The sequence below is a fragment of the Sparus aurata genome, chromosome 3, assembly GCF_900880675.1.
Source record: "Sparus aurata chromosome 3, fSpaAur1.1, whole genome shotgun sequence".
Taxonomy (NCBI): Eukaryota; Metazoa; Chordata; class Actinopteri; order Spariformes; family Sparidae; genus Sparus; species Sparus aurata.
In genome coordinates this window covers 2614660-2628026 of record NC_044189.1, presented here as the reverse complement: position 1 = coordinate 2628026, position 13367 = coordinate 2614660, and the positions used below count along the sequence as shown (strand labels likewise).

Genomic DNA, 13367 nt, shown 5'->3' with positions numbered 1-13367 from the left:
TGGAAGAGGTTCAGAAGCCTGGGAGAGTATTCATCCAGCTTGGACATGAACTTTGATTCCAGGTGCACCGTTGTGATTCTGTGAAACTCACCCTGGATCTAAAGGACAAATGATGTAAACAGTAAACCATATTTGATCTTGAAAATACCTGAAAACATGATTTATGAGATCACAGTAACTTATATTTTGTATCAAATAATTGACCCCTCACAATTGCAAAGGAATGTTTCTGATTACTATACACTTGTAACTCACATTAGATGCCTCAAATAAAGCTGGCCATCTGGCTTTTATGTCCTCTATGGTGGGTGACTGGTTGACGATTCATTTCTTCGGTGTGCAAAGGTTTTGGCCATCTTTTCTTTGATCGATTTGTTGTTGTCTCGTTTCCTTACTTCAGTTAGCAACTGAATCCTTTCCTGTTCTTGACTTTCCTCATCCTCTCCTGCTGGGTAAGGTGGGAGGTAGTTTACTTCTGCCTTTCGAGGCTTTTTCACATTCTTGGCAGATTTCTGGTCTGCAGGGCTCTTGCGCTTTAAGGCATTGCACATCACCTCAGGAACACCGTAACCACGGAGTTTGGTGCGATAATTTGCCATCTTGTATTTGAGGCTTTGTTGCCAGCCATAGTAACCTGAGAAGGAGCCAGGTTCCTTCAGACAAGGATATTTCTTGACAAGTGCCTCAGCAACATCACACATCTGTGCACTTGACGGATAAGCTGTATACATATATACAGTTTCAGCCAGCTTCTCCAATATGTCTGCCTTGACCTTTGAGGCAGTCAGAAGTGTTCCATTCTTTCTGTAGTCTTCAACAGCTCTTTCAAGGTACATCTCAGTCTCATATGCAAACTGTGGAATGGGGAACTGCTTTGGCCATGGCTGACATCGTTCAGTGGTGCTTAACCATCTTGGCAGGATAATGGTGTCCAGTGAAGATGATGTTCCAGCAGAGGACTCTGCATTTGATGCTGATGACTCTGCATTTGATGCTGATGACTCTGCATAAGATACTGAGTCACAGTCTGTTGACTGTTGACCAAAAGAAATGTCCAAACTTTCAACTTGCTGCAAGTTAAGAATTATCGGGGCAGCATAGACAACCTTTATCGTGTCTTTGTGTTTAATTTGGTCAGTTTTATGCAGAGTGAAGTAATCGTCAAAGTCTGAGTCCAAATATTGAAAACTGAACTCCTCAGAAATTCCAAAGTTCTCTTTCACAGTAGTTTGCAGCTCCTCCATAGTCGGTGGGATTCCTGATGGAAGGACCAACTTCTCAATTCGTTCGTCGATGATAACTCGCAGTTTTTCCTCCATCTCTGCCAGCCTGATAACGAGAATATCAACAGAAAGAAGCAGATGCTTAGACCACACATACAGTGAATAATACAATGAAGAGCCTAGAGTGTGACACCAGAAAAAAGAAACTACACAACAAATTCCGAAAGAATATTAATGACAACTGAAATACACTTGGATTTTCAAATAAAAAATATATTTCCTAATTCTGTCATCACATGATAAATCACTGACAAAATAAAAAAAATCAATGGAGCTCTGCTACTTTTTTGGGTATTGCCATGTATGTCATTAGTTATATGTCTAATGTAAATTAATGCTGCTATCATATGTGTTGGACCACTTTCAGTTTTATGAATTCAAAGTTGAAAAAAATAGTGAGTGTTTTTTAAGTATTTTTGCATTCAATCTTGACATCAAATTATTAACCATTCATATATGGAAATAAAATAATGTATTTAATATTCCCAAATCATTTAACCTTTTAATTCATCAATTTCTATAGGCTTTTTAAGATATATGTGTGGGAATCAACACCAAACAAGTTCATAATTATTAGTGGGACACTGGAATTATGGACTCCTGACAATGTATTTATGCATGCCATAATTTTAACCGTCATGAAATTGCACAAAATAAATGAAAATCCCAGTTACATGGACCAGAATACAGATAACATGATGCATGTACAGATGTCAAGTTCAATATAATGTCATTTACCTAAACCGAACAACAGATGTGACGTTTGAGTGTAACCAAGCGTTTTCCTCCCACACTGTATGCAGCCAAGGGGTAGACATCACCAAGTTTCTGCTGCTCCCAAAGTGCCATTTTCCCAGTGTCCTCCAACTGAAAAGATCTGAGGTGCTCTTCATACCAGGCAGCAAGTAACTTTACAATGAAGTGTACACAGTTGTCCAAAATAGCAATCTGAATAATCTCAGCAAAATCAGGAAGTCCGCCTGTAGAGCCGAAGGAAAGGATCATCCCAACATTGTACCTTGTTCCATAACAGGTGACAGTCTTGGCTAACAACACAGCAGACATAAGTGGTGATGTATCTCTTAAGGTTTCCTGGATGTCTGGATGCAGCACATTTAAAGGCACCTCAGATATTTTAGCAACACACAGTGCCTGCTTTCCACCATCTGTTTGCAGGTGGTATGCCATCATCATCTGGTGTCGTGTCGAAAGGGTCAACAAGACATTCCTGAAATTGTTAGTGTGCCTCACAACTTGCTTAAAAAAGCTGTGTTTCGCTTCAAAGCGCATTGTCCATACACCAACCAGAGGCCCATAATTTTCGATCAACGTAGGGTAGTGTTCCAAAAAATGGTGCTTGGGTGTCAGTGTCTCTTCTGGAAAAACTGCCAAAAATCTGTCACGATGTTCAGATATTTTAAAGTCCAGGTATGCAATTGTCTCAGGTGTATGAACAGGGGCAACCACCAGTTCAACAATGTCTTTTAAAGTCAGAAGAACCTGCCAAGCAGAATCACCCTCGGGTATCAGTGAACCAACAATGAGTGGCAACAACCGTATTAGGGCCCAATTTTCATGAGTGTTTCCCCCTATAGATTTGCGACTTGTGTAACTTTGAGGGATTTCCTGAGGTCTATTGGTTTTGTCTGATCCCTTATAGGAGAAACATGTAATTAACTCATTAAGTTGAGTTAAATTAAAGTACTTGTTCTTAGTGAAAACCTGAATACACAATGCCAGTTCCCTTGGAACAATCCCTTCAAAGATATCATGAAGTACATCTGGTGGGTACCCAGAGACAAAGTGAAAGTGAGTCAATTTGTCAGTCAGTGGACATGACCGCTTTACACCAAAGGAATGTGTTAAACTAAGATTTTCTTTAACAGTTTGTACATGCAAACTATGGTCCTCCTTTGTACGAGGTGGAAATGCTCCACCTCGCACTTCATGTGCCTGGTACTTGGAAGAATGTCCAAGACAAAACCTACAGATGTATGGCCCTGTGAAACTTTCAACTAGTCCACTGATCGAATGTGCACCGAGATTATCAGCTGCAACACAGTGCACTGTTCCTTTAATACTTTTTCCAGCACTGGGAATGAAAACCCCTTCCTGTTCTAGAATGCAAAGATCTTTCAATAGTGGTTCCAAAACTACTTTGTATTCAAACTGTTTAACATCAACAGCTTTGCAAAGTAAAGCTAGGTTTATTGATGTTAATTCAGATTGCAACTCAGATTGCAAATTTGCCAAAACCCAATAAATGGCCGTAATTTTATGTTTTTTCCTTGAAGTCCCTAGTGGGTTACACACCTCAAAATCATCTACATAAAGGATTATTGAGAGTCGTTTGTCCTCTCCAGCATAAAAATCTTTTTGCTTGTAAAATTTACCATCAAAAATTGACTTAATATATCCAGTGCTGTTTGAACAACTGGATAAGATTCCCTCTGCGATGTCTTTATTCTTCACGATTTCCTGCAAAGTTTTGAGAATGGGCACATACTGAAAGGTCTTGTTCTTTTGAAAATCAAGAATATATTCAACAGGGTCAACACACAGGAAATGCTCCTTAAAATACCTTCTTCTCTTGAAAGCAGAACTAAGAGGACCACCTGCTCCTAGTGCTGTACTAATGGGATGGAAGTTGCACAGTTGTTCTGCCAAGTCAGTTATGATGGCCTGGTCTACAGTGCAATTATTTAATCTGAATGTTGAATCAAGTGTATTTCTAACAACAGCTACAGATGCTGAAGATGAAATGAAGTGAAGGTCTTCAACCAAAGTATCAATGCACCTCACAGATGCATTACAGGTGCTCTCTAGCTTCAGCAGAAGCAAGCCAATTCTTTTCAGAACTAGGTATGATGCACATTCAGGATCACAATCTAAACTTGTTTCCTCATCAGCACTGGCCTCTGGTATATCAGAGAGGTCGGCTGTCTGATTATAGTGTCTCTCATACACAGCTTGCTTAAGATCACTTAAAGAATAAGGTTGGTGTTTTCTGCTTTTGTGTTTCAGAAATGTATTGTAAATATTTGTCCTAAAACTGCACCCTTCAAATACACAAAAGACAGTTTCATGGCCTTTGAGATGATTTCCAATATGCTGAAAGAAGTCCTTCTCAGTAGAACAAACAGCATCACAAACTAAACACTTAAAAGTGGAGATGATATTTGGATGTAGGCTTTCCTTAGCTGCATGGTACCTGGACAAATGTGTGCGAAGCGCACTCTGCGTTTTGAATGTGCAAGGGCAACTACCATAGAGACATGGCTGAGATTGCCCATGACCAAATGTTGCGTGCTGTAGTCTGTAATGCTTTAGTAGGTTCCCTTTTGTAGCAAACAAAGTCCTGCAGATCTTACACTGCCATCCCATAGGGAAAAACCTAAAGTAATGAGACAAAAAGGCCCCATTAGTGCTGGGCGGTATGACCAAAAATGTATATCACGGTATTTTTCAAAATTCCTACAGTTACACGGTATATGACGGTATTTTTTTTTCATGCATAATCAGGTGTTCACAGCATTTTCTACTGGTTGAGAGAGGAATTACTAGCCCCTTTTAGATAGAAAAGGTGGCACATTTGCTGCAAGGTAAAGGCAGCACTCTGTCTATCTGTAAGTTAGGTGTAATTTTCCTCTCTCAACCACTTTCTCATTCCTTCTACCCAAGAAGCGCCACTGTCACATGTGACATGACGTGAAGCACGAAGTTGGGCATGAACAGTGACATACAAGATATGCATCGGAAGAAATGTGGTGACACTTGATAGATCTACTTAATCATAGACCCGTGGCCCATCAACAGTGTCGCGCAGCGTAGCGTTTCGAACGTTGTGTAATCAAATACAACGGTATATTAAAAATTCATATCATAACAAAAATATACACCGGTGTTCGTTGTGAACCGGTATACTGCCCATCACTAGGCCCTATTAACTTGTAGTATAACTGATTAAGTAGTAATCTACTTCAGTAATAGTGCTAATAATTACATGATGTACAGTGAGATGTAAAAATTGTGGACAAAACTAAAATCAGTTTTGGTTCTTTTTCAATCTTGTACATTTAAATTATTTTTGTCTGTCATCTAAATAATTTTCGCAACAAATGTGTACACACTAAATGTCATCATAATTAACTGCATATATATGAAAAACATGTTCTATATTTTTTGCTGCTTTCATTTAAAATTCAGGTTGGAAGTTCAGGTTAAACTGTATGAAATTTGCTTAACCAGCAAATGTCGACAACAGGGTGTTGCAAAACAGTGAACAAACCTTTACACAATATACTGTATGTGAAATGTAATATAACAGCATGTATTGTATAGTAAGTGCAATACATACCTGTGATCTTGATGTGTTGATAGATTCCCTATGCACCTAGAAAGAAATACATAGCTTTAAGTCATCTGGATGAATTAATATTGTTACAGCCGCCGCTGGCTGCCGTTTAACTTGTAACCATTGTGTGTGTTCTATGAGAGATTCTTCCATTATGCAAATCCGGTTGTGTGATTCCCTGTCGCGGATTGGTCCTTCTGGAGCTGAGGCCTGCTACTTCCTACTTCCTGTTTCCAGTTCACGGGCGTCTGGGATTGGTGTGGCTGTGACTTGACCAAACCTGCCAATCAAGAGCCTTCAATCTACCGCAGCTGCAGTATAAATGGCATGTGTGTCTTAAGTTTCGCGCGGCTGTGACCCTGTGATCAGCTTGCCCCCCTATGCGTTGCATATCTTCGTGTGTCTTGAATGTTTTAATACTGAGTACCAGAGTTGGTCTCTCTCCCGGTTTGAGCTGCTGTATAGCTGTTTGTTTGTTTGTTTTTGGTGTGCTGTTTTTTGTAAACTTATGGGTGCTGACCTCCTTTTGTTCTTTAGTGTTTTTTTTAGAAAGAGCTTAATAGCTGTTATTTATCCAATTTCCTTTTGTGCCTTAGTCATTTGTCAGCACCTGTACAGTCTCTTTTTGTTATGTTTTCGTGAACTAGTACACTCTCCTTATTTATTTAATTAAACTCTGACCTTAACCTGAGCCGGTCCAGTGTTGTATTCCACCTCATTTCTTGTCCCAATTGTGTTACTGCTCTCTAAATCAAGCCGGGTCGTAACATAAATGGGGGCTCGTCCGGGATATGAAATGAAAATTGTACATTGGTACTTGTAAATTGACAATGGAATCGGGTCTGTCAGGTGTTTAGTTAAGTGGTGAGTGTTTGCTGAGCTCCTTGATTACTAGGTAAGCTAAGTGAGCTCATTAGGGATTTAGCTGTCTGCTTGAGTGAGTGCTGCTAGCTACTGACACCATGGCAGAAAAATTTAAATTGGATACATTTGTAGCACATCCTACTGCTGAACAGGTACAACGTTGTAGGAAGGATGATTTGTTAGAGATAGCTACGCACTTCAATATTCCCTGTATTAGGGCCATGCTTAAAAAAGAAATTAGAGAAAGAGTGATTGGTGGATTGGTGGAACAGGGTGCGATTACTCTGACTGAGCAGATGGAGTCTGTGCCTCTTCCCAGTTCCTCTGCAGAAGCAGAGAGTGGTCCAAGTACTGAGACACCCGCAGCCGATGAGAAGGTTTCCCAGGCAGGTGAACGAGGGAAGACCCCGTTTACTCTGCCTAGGTATGACCCTTCCCCACAGAGCAGTACTGGCCATACCGAGGCACGGCTTAAAGTCCGTCTGGCTCGGCTGCAACTGGAAGCTCGTGAACGGGAGACGCAATCTCAGCTCCAGCTCCAGTTGGAAATAAGAAAAGCTGAACTTCAGGCTGAGACGGAGAGAGCTGTGAAACTGAGACAACTCGAGCTTGAGGCTTCTAACATGGGGCAGAGTGCTCCTAGAGACTCAGGTATAACACCACCTTCCACCACCTCCACCAGCCCACCGAAAAAAGTGTTTGACATTAGTAAGCATGTGGCATTAATACCTGTATTTCGGGATAATGAAGTTGACTCCTATTTCAATGTGTTTGAGAGGATAGCGGTTGCTTTACAATGGCCGCCTGAAGTATGGACGCTTCTGCTCCAGTGTAAAATGCATGGTAAAGCTCAGGATGCTATGGCCGCACTCCCTGTCGAAGATAGCTTAGATTATGAAACTGTCAAGAAAGCTATCTTACGAGCATATGAACTTGTGCCTGAAGCGTACAGACAGAAGTTTCGAGGTCACAAGAAAACTTCTGCTCAAACCTATGTGGAGTTTGCCCGTGAGAAGGGAACTCTATTTGATAAATGGTGTGCAACGTGTAAAGTTAGTGATTTCAATGCATTGAGAGAGCTGATCCTGTTAGAGGATTTTAAGAAGTGTTTGTCGGAGCGTATTGTTGTGTACCTGAATGAACAGAAAGTGAGCACACTTTCTGCTGCCGCTGTGCTGGCTGATGAGTACGTGCTAACTCACAAATCTGCTTTTTCTCCAGTCTCTGCTGTCTCCCGTCCCTCCTCTCCTCCCAGATCCTCTAATCCACGTGGGCCGAAAGAGGAAAGGGAATGTTATTACTGCCACCAGGTCGGCCATGTCATTGCAAATTGCTTGACACTAAAACGCAAAGAGCAGTCCTCACGCCCTTCTCCAGCCAAAGGGGTAGGACTGATTAAAGCAGATTGTGGTGTGAACATTGACTCATCTGATCAGAAAATCGATGACTGTTTTAAGCCATTTGTGTTTGATGCCTTTGTGTCTTTGACTGGTGAGTCAGCTGATAAACACCCCATACGGGCTTTGAGAGATACTGCATGCTCTCAATCTGTTATTCTAGCATCAGCTCTGCCTTTTTCTGATAACTCTGCTTGTCATTACAGTTTAGTTCTTAGAGGAGTTGAAATGGGTTACATGCCACGGCCAGTGCACCGCGTTTATATTCAGTCCACCCTTGTTACTGGATCCTTCCCAGTAGCGGTCTGTACTGAACTGCCAATTCCTGGTATTGTTCTCCTGATGGGAAATGATATCGCAGGAGGTAAGGTAACCCCCACACTAGAAGTCCTGGATCAACCCCAGTGTGATGGGATCCAGACATCATGTCAGACACCCCCAAATGTGTTTCCGGCCTGCGCTGTAACTCGCGCTCGTTCCCGTGAAAGTAACCCAGATGACCATGAAGTTTCATTGTCTGATAGTTTATTCGTGTCAGTTTTTTCAGATGACAAAGAGAAAAAGAAAGAGGCTGAGAGCTCCTTATTGCCTGTCCAGGATGCATCTGCAAAGCATACGCGCCCGACTGGCCCGGAACTGCCGTTAGCTGGAGATGCGGCATTTCCAGTCAGCAGAGCGTGCTTGAGCCAGATGCAGAAAGCTGACCCGACACTGCGAGAGTGCTTTTCCAAGGTGGTGAGTAACGACAAAGCAAGGGATGAACAAGTGGCATATATTATGGATGGTGAGATGCTGACACGAAAATGGTCTCCCCTTGTAACTGGTGATTCCGATTGTGATTCTGTTTACCAGATAGTTGTTCCTGCAGGATGTCGCCAGCATATCATGTCAGTGGCTCATGAGAGTAAGTGGGCAGGACATTTGGGCATAAACAAAACGTATCAAGCCATCCTCCGACATTTCTATTGGCCAGGTCTAAAGTCTGACATTTCTAAACATTGCCGTGCTTGCCATGTGTGTCAGGTTGTTGGGAAACCTAACCAGAGTGTCCCTCCTGCACCCTTACACCCCATTCCTGTTATAGCAGAGCCATTTGAGCGAGTGATTATTGACTGTGTTGGCCCTCTACCTCGAACTAAAAGTGGAAATCAGTACTTGCTAACTATTATGTGCGCTGCCACTCGTTACCCAGAGGCTATTCCCCTTCGTTCGATAACTGCTAGTGCCGTAGTGAAGGCTTTGCTGAAGTTTTTTTCTACTTTTGGATTGCCGCGGGTGGTTCAGACAGACCAGGGCTCTAATTTTAAGTCTGGTCTCTTCAGACAGGTACTCAAGAGTTTGAGTGTGCATCATATCGTGTCCTCCGCATACCACCCCCAATCGCAAGGAGCTTTAGAGCGTTGGCATCAGACGCTAAAGTCGATGCTTAGAAAGTACTGTGTAGAGACTGAGAAACAGTGGGACGAGGGAGTTCCCTTTGTCTTGTTTGCTGCTCGGGATGCCGTGCAAGAATCGATTGGCTTTAGTTCTGCACAGCTTGTTTTCGGCCACATCCCCCGTGGGCCGCTTAAGTCATTGCACGACCAATTATTGTCATGTGAGTCTGTGCCCAAAAAACACGTGCTAGACTATGTCACCCAGTTCCGTGAGCGTCTTCAACGAGTTAACGCCCTCGCTAAAGCCACCCTTAGTGACTCCCAATCGGTAATGAAGCGCTATTACGATCGTTCTGCGGTATCTCGTTGTTTTGAGGTAGGTGATAAAGTTCTGGTGTTGCTGCCCATCACCAGCTCCGTTTTCGCCGCTAAATTCTCCGGTCCATATGTTATTAAAGAGCGTCTTAGTGACACTAATTATGTTCTCTGTACCCCTGACAGAAGGCGTAAGACTAGAGTCTGTCACATAAACCTGTTGAAACGCTACCAGTCCTGTGAGGAAAATGTTAGCTCTGCTGTCCCCTCGCTCTTAGTAGCTGAGCAGTCAGATGTTAAAGCTGCTGCTCCCATTGTGATAGAGTCTACAGGTGTTCCCCAGAGAGATAATTCAGAGGTGCGCATCCCTACACATCAGCCGGTCCGCCTCCCAAATTCGGAGATGCTTGCAAATCTGTCATGCTGTTTGCAGCATTTAACCACTGCACAACAACATGATCTGGAGGTGCTGATCGGCCAGTACAATTGTCTGTTCAGCGATGTTCCAACCCGCACTTCTGTATTGAAACATGATATAGAGGTAAAAGATGCGCGCCCCATAAAACAACATGCTTATCGTGCCAATCAGACTAAACGTCAGTTGATGAAACAGGAGGTAGAGTATCTCCTACAAAATGATTTGGCTTCTGCTAGTTCCAGTCCGTGGAGTTCGCCGTGTTTGCTAGAAGCTAAATCCGATGGCACTCCCAGGTTTATCACAGATTTCCGCAAAGTAAATGCAGTTACTGTTGGAGATTCGTATCCTCTCCCTCGCATGGAGGATTGTGTCGATAATCTGGGCACTGCAAATTTCGTTAGCAAGTTAGACTTGCTAAAAGGGTACTGGCAGGTACCTTTAACGGACCGTGCCAGAGAGATTTCTGCATTCGTCACCCCCGATCATTTCTGCCAGTACAATGTAATGGCTTTTGGTATGCGAAACGCTCCTGCTACATTCCAGAGACTAGTTAACACCGTGTTATCTGGTTTGCCAAATTGCAACGCTTATCTCGATGATTTAATCATTTATGCAGATACATGGGAAAATCACATGCATGTATTGGAGCAGGTTTTTGACCGTTTGGCCCGTGCTACATTGACTCTAAATTTGGCCAAATGCGAGTTTGGAAAAGCCACCTTAACTTATCTTGGTCAGCAGGTTGGACAGGGACATGTGCGCCCTGTTGAGGCAAAGATTGTTGCCATCAGGGATTTCCCCATCCCAACCACACGTAAAGCACTGCGTCGGTTCCTAGGAATGGCTGGCTACTATAGGAGTTACTGCCGCAACTTCTCCAGTATCGCCTTTCCGCTAACCAGCCTACTCAGCACCAAGGTAGACTACGTGTGGACCACAGAGTGCCAGGTAGCGTTCGATAGTGTAAAGACTTTATTAAGTCACGCTCCCGTGCTCGCGGCCCCTGATTTTTCCACGCCCTTTAAACTCGAGGTAGATGCCAGCGCAGTGGGAGCTGGCGCAGTCCTGTTACAGAGAGGGGAGGATGGTATTGATCATCCTGTTGCTTACTTTTCCCGCAAGTTCAACAGACACCAGGCAAATTATTCCACCATTGAGAAGGAAACCCTTGCTCTGTTGTTAGCACTACAGCACTTTGAGGTCTATGTTGGGTCTACTTCTCTACCTGTTGTTGTGTTCACTGATCATAATCCCCTTGTTTTTCTGTCCCGCATGTTTAATCACAATCAGCGACTCATGCGGTGGGCACTGTTGGTACAAGATTTCAACCTCGACATCCGACATAAAAAGGGATCTGAAAATGTGTTAGCTGATGCTTTGTCTAGACCGTAGAGCTTAGCTGGGTGGTATGTATGTGGTCTTAATGTCAAGCCGTAAGGGCTTGTAATTTAAGGGGGGGGGGTGTTACAGCCGCCGCTGGCTGCCGTTTAACTTGTAACCATTGTGTGTGTTCTATGAGAGATTCTTCCATTATGCAAATCCGGTTGTGTGATTCCCTGTCGCGGATTGGTCCTTCTGGAGCTGAGGCCTGCTACTTCCTACTTCCTGTTTCCAGTTCACGGGCGTCTGGGATTGGTGTGGCTGTGACTTGACCAAACCTGCCAATCAAGAGCCTTCAATCTACCGCAGCTGCAGTATAAATGGCATGTGTGTCTTAAGTTTCGCGCGGCTGTGACCCTGTGATCAGCTTGCCTCCCTATGCGTTGCATATCTTCGTGTGTCTTGAATGTTTTAATACTGAGTACCAGAGTTGGTCTCTCTCCCGGTTTGAGCTGCTGTATAGCTGTTTGTTTGTTTGTTTTTGGTGTGCTGTTTTTTGTAAACTTATGGGTGCTGACCTCCTTTTGTTCTTTAGTGTTTTTTTTAGAAAGAGCTTAATAGCTGTTATTTATCCAATTTCCTTTTGTGCCTTAGTCATTTGTCAGCACCTGTACAGTCTCTTTTTGTTATGTTTTCGTGAACTAGTACACTCTCCTTATTTATTTAATTAAACTCTGACCTTAACCTGAGCCGGTCCAGTGTTGTATTCCACCTCATTTCTTGTCCCAATTGTGTTACTGCTCTCTAAATCAAGCCGGGTCGTAACAATATGTTAAGCACAAACTCAGAAGAGAGGATATCTGAAGATCAACTCAAATAACCAATAACAGTTCACACTTGCTTTTGTACAGTGAGGTCCATTATTATTACTTGGATGGTAATCATAACATTTGTTTTCTGTTCCTCAGGCTTTGGAAAGGGATAAAAATAAAAGCTGTATTTATGTCTGCCTGTCATAGACTGTCACACGATCATCACCTATTAATTTGCACAACATGATAATTTGTTATATATATACCAGAATAATAATATAATTTTCATAACTGTGACTAGAATTTTCCATGCCAATAAATATCCATGCTAAATAAATTAGCACTATGCATTGACTATGCAAATAGGAGGGCAAGTAGGTAAGTGCAAAAAGTGTCATTAGTTATAGTGCTCTACTACTTGATTCCATAAACTTTTATTACAGTATACAGCAGTACTTGACCTTTAAGAGGATTATAATTGCAAAAACACAGACACCCTGACACACAAAATACCAGTTTATGCATCATCACTCAACAGTTCCCTACTTCACATTCACCCCAGGCAGAAAGCAATCGAAACAGTATCAAGCATTAAGAAATGCATTCAAAAAAAAAAAAGTGTGTTTGGGGGGGGGGGGTTCACATAACATGTAGGTAGTGTACAGCTTTGAATGTTTAGGAGCAAACGGGCAGTAAGGAATGACGAAGCATCCATCTTGCAGCTCAGAGTTAGCACCGTGCTCTTCATTACTGACCTCTAACCAGCGTTCTCAAACAGCATTAGTGTAAAGTGTTGTCACCACGACCTACAACCAACAGTTTGAAAACACGATCGACACAGAATAAATGGGGGGCTTAACTTATTCGAACGACCGGGGAACCTGACCGTGTTGGCCAACGTAAAAAGTGTTTAAAAACGTATAGGATGCCACCGCTGCCCCCACCCGCCACCACCGCTACAACCACCACCACTGCTAGCACCACTACCGCCACTCTGAAAAGTAGTAAAGCCAGTAAATGTACCGTTTTTGACGGTTACTCAAGTATAAAGTGACAGTCGAGCACAGCATACCCGATAACACGAAGTGTGTAACTAACGTTTTAAACTCACCTCTCAGAACAACGTGTTTGCCGTCTTGCTCACTGTAGCTAGCTTGTTATGGTGGGGGAGGGGTGAAAGCTCCGGCTGACTTTGAATCGCGATATTGATTAAACTTGCCAGTAAACT

General features: G+C 42.8%; 1 long non-coding RNA gene across 1 annotated transcript; it reads right to left on the bottom strand.

Annotated features, from left to right (window-relative positions):
- Nucleotides 1-4577: 4577 nt before the first annotated feature.
- On the bottom strand, nt 4578-13367 carry LOC115578368 (uncharacterized). The gene is made up of 3 exons (XR_003983432.1): nt 13251-13367; nt 5641-5676; nt 4578-4677 (listed from the first exon to the last, which is right to left on the bottom strand). It is a non-coding gene; the product is annotated as an uncharacterized LOC115578368 (long non-coding RNA).